The sequence below is a fragment of the Bison bison genome, unplaced genomic scaffold (genome assembly GCF_000754665.1).
Source record: "Bison bison bison isolate TAMUID 2011002044 unplaced genomic scaffold, Bison_UMD1.0 scf7180017864063, whole genome shotgun sequence".
Classification (NCBI taxonomy): domain Eukaryota; kingdom Metazoa; phylum Chordata; class Mammalia; order Artiodactyla; family Bovidae; genus Bison; species Bison bison.
This window is the reverse complement of record NW_011494635.1, coordinates 14,692,092-14,700,459: the sequence shown is the minus strand read 5'-3', so window position 1 is coordinate 14,700,459 and position 8,368 is coordinate 14,692,092.

Genomic DNA, 8,368 nt, shown 5'->3' with positions numbered 1-8,368 from the left:
GCAGGAAAGTCATCACCCAGCTAAAGAGTGCTGCTTTCTTGTCAGCACAAGATAAGGTGGTCACAGTTTGTGCTGTGGGGTGGAGCAGAAGGAGGTCTCACTCCAACTGTTGAATCTGGGTGCCTGACTGCTGGACACCTGTGGTTTAGGGCCCCTTCCTCCACCTGTTTTGATTAATAAAAACCCGTTTATAGCTGGGAATCAACTCAATGTGATTTGAGTTGGGTTAATCCTGCTTCCTCTACTGCTACCAGAGCAGCCACCCACCCAGGTTCACATAAAGCTCCTTCCTCCAAGCCACAGTGCTTACTTTAAGGATAAGAAACATCTTACCCAGGGTTCTTCCTGGGAAACCTTTGCTGCCACAATCCAGAAAACACCTACGGTGACCCAGAAATACAGAAGTGGATATATCCCAGCCCTGGCCCCAGGATCCCCTTGAGTCTAGAAGTGGAGACTGACAAGCTGCAGATCCAGCTCTCCAGAATCCCAAATCCCCAAAATATCAATGGCTTTCACTTCTTTGTCATTTCTTCAAATGAAGCAACTGGATTTTGAACTTCTCAGAAACGGGCTTTATCGGCAAGGCAGAGATTTAAGGTTCCCTCCAGAAGACCCTGAAGGTAATTTCCTCCCAATTACCATGAGTTTCTCATCAACACCATTCCCTTGGGAGGCATTACTAAAGGGGAGATGGTACCGGATGATAATGTCAGAGAACCTGCACTATTAAATAACTTCTGAAAATTCCCAAGGTTTAATGGCAATGCTTTTCCTTTGAACTCCTTACTTCTTTTTTTAATGCACTCTTCATTTTATTGTGTTCAGGCCATCCTTTGACGCAAGTGGAACAAATATAGTCATATCCGTTCCTCTGAAAGCAGAGAGGATAGTGCAGTGTCGCAGAGGGAAGCGTGGGCTCTGGCGTCAGACTGCCTGCAATCACTCTTGGTGCTGACAAGTAGCAGCTTTGTAATCTTGGGGACTCTTTCTTTGAGCCTCAGTTCCCTGATCTATCAAGTCAGGTGAAAAGTACTTTCTTCATAGTGTTGTCATAAGCTCAAATGAAATAATGAATGCAATAGCAAAACCTGGCACACAGCAAGGGCTCAATAAACAATAGCTATTACTATTATTGTTCTTACAGACAGTCCTGGGGTGACAGAGGTGGACGAGCAATCGGGGAGATCTGCATGTGGTGTTAGACATGGAGATAGACACAGAGGCAAGAAAACTGTCCTGCTCTTAAGGATCTCACCTTTAGATTAGGGGAAGGGCAAATGCAAATTAGGGCAAAATGCAGCAGGAAGCAAAACAATAATGCAAGCAATTAAAAAGGAGTCCCCTATAAAAGATGTTTTGAGGTAGCACTGATGCTCATGCAAATAGTAGGCGTTGGAGTGAGCTCCACAGAGTGAGAATGGAAACCGCTGCTGCTGCTGCTGCTGCTAAATCGATTCAGTTGTGTCCGACTCTGTGCGACCCCATAGACGGCAGCCCACCAGGCTCTCCCATCCCTGGGATTCTCCAGGCAAGAACACTGGAGTAAGTTGCCATTTCCTTCTCCAATGCATGAAAGTGAAAAGTGAAAGTGAAGTCACTCAGTCGTGTCCGACTCTTCGCGACCCCATGGACTGTAGCCTCCCAGGCTCCTCCGTCCATGGGATTTTCCAGGCAAGAGTGCTGGAGTGGGGTGCCATTGCCTTCTCCAGAGAATGGAAACTAATTCATCTCTAACTGGGAATCAGCCTAGAATCAATCTCATGCTGATGCTCAGGTGAATACAAAGACATCTGTTACAGACAAACATGTTTTGAGATGTGTCCTGCCGAACTCTCGCAGGAAAGTAATGTTAGAGATCATGGAATTGGCCTGGTCTAGAATTCAGATCTACCTGATGCCAAAGCTCCTAATCTTTCTATGACATCCCATTGTCTTCACTGATTTCTCTCTACATCCTCACAAGTTCTGAAGCATAACAGCTGCCCATCCTATATTGGTGGAGAGGATGGAAGGATGGATAGATGGTGTGTGGTGGGTAGATTGTGAAGAGATAGATGGAACATGAATAGGATGTAGAGGAGAGATGAAGGATGGTAGATAGATGGATGGATGGTGGCTAGATAGACGTAGAGTGGATGGATGGGTGGATGGGGGCTGGAAGAATGGTAGGTGGATGGATAGTAGGGTAGTTGAAAGATAAATTGATGGCGAGGAGATGGATGGATGGAAGATATGTGGACAGAGGCACAGACTTGCTTTGTACTTATAAGCTCATGACAGTAGCCCAGGGTAAAGTGCAACAAAGTGCAGCCAGGTACTTAACAGCTCTGTTGCTCCTCGTTAAAACAACATCTACTTAATTGTAGTTGATAAATACTATAGTTCAGTACTTGCTATGTGCCAAAACCAGTGTTAGGCCCTTTACAGAGATCATTTCACAAACGTCCTGAGGTCATTAATATTATTCGAAAAGGAACTAGAGCTTACAGAGCTGCTCCAAGATATACAGCAAGTAGCTGGCAGAATCAGGACTCAGGCTGCTAAAAACTCCAAGCTTCTGTTCTTAACCTGTGTGGTCAGTTTCTGTGATAGACTTTTTCTTTATGAGGAAGCTCATAACACCGTCTAGGAGTCAGGAAATATCTATCAGGGAAGGAGACACTTGAGCCAAGTCTTAAAGGCCAGGAGAATAAAGGGCTTTCAAGACAGAACAGAGAGCCTAGTGCTGTATCAGTTCCTTCCTACAGGTGATAAGGAAGCAGGAAAAAAGACAAGATAGAAAAGGTAGGCTAGGACCAAGTCATGGAGGGTCTTTGAATGCCATAGACAGAATGATTAATGGTGATATTAGTAGCAATGAATGCTATGAGTCAAGCTCTTTGCTAGCTGCTTTTACTTGTATCCTCTCATCTTAACCTCTCAAATATGTGAGACTAATTGCTACTTTTACCCTAATTTGCAGCTGAGAAAGCTGAGCATGTGATTTAATAACTTACTAAAGGTTACATAGCTAAAATGGCAAAGTCAAGACTTGAACCCAGGTCTCTCTAACTATAGAGTTCATGCTTTTAACCACCATGCTATACTGCCCTGTGTGAACTTGAACTTTATCCATTCCATAAGAATTTTATTTTCATCCTGTCCAATGGGAAGCCATTGAAAGCTTTTAAACAGGAAACAACCTGAATAATGTATACATTAGACATATCCCCTCTGATGACTATGCAGGTTGGACAGAGTAAGACAAAACTGGTCTCTTCTGTAAGTCCACCTTTTCTGCATGCCTGCCTTTGCCTGCTGCTGCTGCTGCTGCTGCTAAGTCGCTTCAGTTGTGTCCGAATCTGTGCGACCCCAGAGACGACAGCCCACCAGGCTCCCCTGTCCCTGGGATTCTCCAGGCAAGACATGCATTTTACCTCCCAGGTCCCTGAGTCTGTTTAGTGACTGGATGGAAAGCCAAGACAACTGACTTGCTGTGTGACCTTAGATAGCATCTGACCTCACTGGACCTCAGATTTATCACAGGATAGGAAGGGGCTGGCTCATAGATTCTTAGGGCTCTCTCCAGCTCTGACATTGCACTTCCCTCTGTTCTCTGGGATTATGTGACTAAATGTGCCACGTTTTGCCACTTATAACAACCTCAGGAAAGTTGACATCTGCAATTTTTTTCTGCACTATCTTGAAGTTCCAAAGCATAGAAGAGTTATTTTTGGTCACTGTTCAATATAAAGCTTTGTTCTCCTGGCCCTCTGACGTCATTGCCAGCTTGTCTCTACACAATCCTCTTCAAGACACCTTGGCCTTCCAGACCCACTAACTCCAAGGAAGACGCTATTTATAAACCTCTGACAGGGTATAATTGCTAACTGCATCTAGCTGAGGAGTTATCAACAAGTAGCATTAGACCAGAGATTGGCTCCCCAAATGCCCGCAGACGTGTCAACAGTCACTTCCTTGAGAATTGAGGAAAGTTCACACTCCATTTAAATGCAGTCTAGGAACTAAGCTGGAGAAGGCACTGGCGACCCACTCCAGTACTCTTGCCTGGAAACTCCCATGGATGGAGGAGCCTTGTAGGCTGCAGTCCACGGGATCGCTAAGGGTCGGACACGACTGGGCAACTTCACTTTCATGCATTGGAGAAGGAAATGGCAACCCACTCCAGTGTTCTTGCCTGGAGAATCCCAGGGATGTGGGAGCCTGGTGGGCTGCCATCTACGGGGTCGCACAGAGTTGGACACGACTGACGTGACTTAGCAGTAGCAGCACATCAGGAACTAAGCAGGGTGGGAGGATAGTTGTAAACCAAATAATGAACACGGCCTCTGGCTTGTGCCCTGAAGAGTACTCGAGTAGGACTGACCCCTCAATCTTAGTGGAAAGACAGGTACTAATGAGCGTGGGACTAGAGTGTGGGCCTCATGGATGTGGACTTCGGAGTCAGACTGCCTGTATCCCAAGCTTGCTTCCAGTTCTTACAGGTGATACAACCTTGAGCAAGTTACCTAACATAGCTGTACCTCGGTTTCCCCATGTGGATGTGGATGTGGTGTGTTTGAGTGAGTCATTGTGTGTGACATCATAAGAACAGCACATAGTACTTAGTACATAGTACATGGTACTGTACATAGAACTTAGTACATAGTACTTAGTACATAGTACAGTACAACAGTACAAGTACATAGTAATTAAAACTCAACATTCAAAAACCTAAGATCATGGCATCCGGTCCCATCACATCATGGCAAATACATGAGGAAACAATGGAAGCAGTGACAGATTTTATTCTATTGGGCTCCAAAATCACTGTAGATGGTGACTGCAGCCATGAAATTAAAAGATGCTTGCTCCTTGGAAAAAAAGCTATGACAAACCTAGACAGCATATTAAAAATCAGAGACATTACTTTGCCAACAAATGTCTGTATAGTCAAAGCTATGGTTTTTCCAGGAGTCGTATATGGATGTGAGAGCCGGACCATAAAGAAGACTGAAGAACTGATGCTTTTGAACTGTGGTGTTTGAGAAGACTCTTGAGAATCCCTTGGACTGCAAGGAGATCAAACAAGTCGATTTGAAATCAACCCTGAATAATCATTGGAAGGACTGATGCTGAAGCTGAAGCTCCAATACTTTGACCACCTGATTCGAAGAACTGACTCATTGGAAAAGACCCCGATGCTGGGAAAGATTGAAGGCAAGAGGAGGATAAGATGGTTGGGTATCATCACCAACTCAGTGGATGTGAGTTTGAGCAAGCTCTGGGAGATGATGAAAGACAGGGAAGTCTGGTGTGTTGCAGTCCATGCAGTTACAAAGAGTCAGACACAACTGAGCAACTGAACAACATAGTAATTGCTAAATAAAATGTTGGATTATCATTATTATTGGGGCTCCAGGGGCCATGAGAGTCCCCACTAGCCTAAAGAAATAAGTATACCATAAGATTGTGATCCTCAAAGTGTGTTCCCATCCCAGCCTTACCAAGCTTGTTTCTAACAAGGCAACTTGTTAGAAATGCAAATTCTCAGGCCCTACCCAGACCCACTAATTAGATGCTCTGGGGGTGGGGGCCACAGATTTGGGCTTTAACAGACCCTCTGGGTGACACTGATACACGATAAAATCTGAGAGCTGTAAGCATGCCTCCTAAAACACCCCTCATGGTGACTGCTTTAAGACAGACAAACATAGTTGCAGTGGCGATGACACAGGTGGGTCTTTCTCTGCGCCTGAGCCATTGTAAAGTGTAAAATGGATGAAATGGGTGAAAACACAGGGTTGTTGTGCAGAGCCACCGAAGTCAGGGAAATGACAAGCCTGTTGTTGGCCCATTCTACCTGCTTTGTCTTCCTGGAAGTCCTTAGGAAAATGTCCCTGGGGAGGTAAGGTAGTCCCCTGCTAGTTTAACAGTTTAGTTCACTGGCTTTGGAAACATGCATATCTTTATAGTAAAGGGAACTCCAACAGAGAGGAAAGGCTCTGAGTGACTCCTGCAGGTGGCTTCCTCCTCTCTCAGCTCCGGTTCCTCCCAGCAATTTATAAACCTGGGAGCAGAGGACCTCCAAACCAGATGACTGAGGGGAGAGGAATCGCTTCCACATGACCAGAACTCAAATCTTGGCTCCAGGTGAGTGACTTGGGAGCTTTACCACACCTGTCTGAGCTTTTCCATAAAGTGATTATCATCATCTTCCCCATTCAAGGCTGTGGAGACAACTAACTGAGATCGCTTGCCCAAGAGACTCTTATTAAGAACCTACTATGTGTAGGCTCTGTTCTAGCCCTTAGATACAGTGATGACGGTGATCATGACCTGCCCTCATGGGGCTGATGTTTTAAAGAAGAAGATGAATATTCCATGTCTAGTTACAAAGTTAATTTTCTTATCATAATTGTGATGCAAACATGATGACATAAAGGGACCTAGTCTGATATATTGGAGAAGGCAGTGGCACCCCACTCCAGTACTCTTGCCTGGAAAATCCCATGGATGGAGGAGCCTGGTAGGCTGCCGTCTGTGGGGTTGCACAGAGTCGGACACGACTGAAGCAACTTAGCAGCAGCAGCAGCAGTCTGATATATGGGGTAAAGGGCAGGTGAGGAAGTAACGTTTGGTCTGAGAACAAGCCCGACCTTAGCAAAAATATTCTACAGCAAAAGTATAGAATATTTAAGGCCTCTTTGAGAATTTTGAGTGATAAGAAGCAATAAAAGATTTCAGCAAGAGTGTGAAGTGATCAAATAAGAATTTTTGAAAGAATCCTCTTAATAAAAAAAAAACAATAGACCATTCCAAGAGCTGGTAAGGATGCAGAGCAACTGACCTCTCATACAACTCTGTGCAAATGATCACAACTATTAATACTTTGAAAATCATTACACTGTACACTTGAAATTAATATAATGGTGTATGTCAATTATACTTCAGTGTAAATAAATAAACAAAAAATAAGAAAAGCAGTTTGACAGTTTTATATGAAGATAAAAATACTCTTACTATGAAGCCCAGAAATCCCTCTAGGTATTTACCAGGTGAAATTAAACACATGTTCACACACATCAAAAAAATAATAGAGATGAATGTTTGCAGTGGTTTTATGTATATATAATCACCAAACACTGGACGCAATCCAGATGCCCATTTACTGATCAAGGGATTAACTAACCACAGACAGCCTTTCAATGGCATGCTCCTCCACAACAACAATACACACGACAACATGGATGAATCTCATAAGAATTATACTGAATGAAACAGACTCAGAAGAGTACCTACCGTATTATCCTATTTACAGGATACTTCAGAAAAGCCATAACTACATGGATAGAAAAAGGATCAGTGGCTGCCAGGGAGTAAGGGAAGAGGGTGGGGTTGACTGAAAAGGATCATAGGGGAACATATTGGCTTGACAGAACTTTTATATCTTGACTATAGTGGCAGTTACCTGACTCTGTGTGTTTGTCAAAATTCACAGAACTGCACACTATTTAGTGTTCAGTGAATTTTATTTTCTATGGATGTGTGTGTGCTCAGTCACTCAGTTGTGTCTGACCCTGCAACCCCATGGACTGTAGCCCACCAGGCTCCTCTGTCCATGGAATTCTCCAGGCAAGAATACTGGAGTGGGTTGCCATTTCCTTCTCCAGGGCATCTTCCCAAGTCAGGGATCAAACCTTCGTCTCCTGCATTAGCAGGCAGATTCTTTACCACTGAGTCACAAGGGAAACCCTATTTTTTTTTAATGAATAATACCTTTTAAAAATAACACATTTGCTATCAAGAAGGAATAGTTCGGGTTGGAGGACAATTAGAAGGCCTTTACAGGTAAAAGATAAGAGATGATGGTGCCTGTTTTGGCACGTGGTGGTGAGGATAGAGAAGTAGGCAGGTTTAAGAGCCAGTTCAGGCCGCTCCTTCCAGGTCAGCCCACTTTCATGTCACAGGAGTGTACTCTGCTCTTTTTAATAAAGGATTTGTCTGCTTGAGCTGTAACTGAGCTGTAACTAGTCTGTTGTTTTGAATCCTTGCTATGATAACACAGGAGCCTAGGAATCCTGTCTGAGCTGTAATTAGTCCATCATTCCAAATCTTTGTTACAATGAGGCAAGAACCCATGGAGAGAAATATACTGACCTGATGATAATAATGTATCAATATTGGTTCATTGACTATAATAGATGTACCATCAGTCAGTTCAGTTCAGTCACTCAGTCGTGTCTGACTCTTTGCAACCCCATGAATCACAGCACACCAGGCCTCCCTGTCCATCACCAACTCCTGGAGTTCACTCAGACTCATGTCCATCGAGTTGGTGATGCCATCCAGCCATCTAATCCTCTGTTGTCCCCTTCTCCTCCTG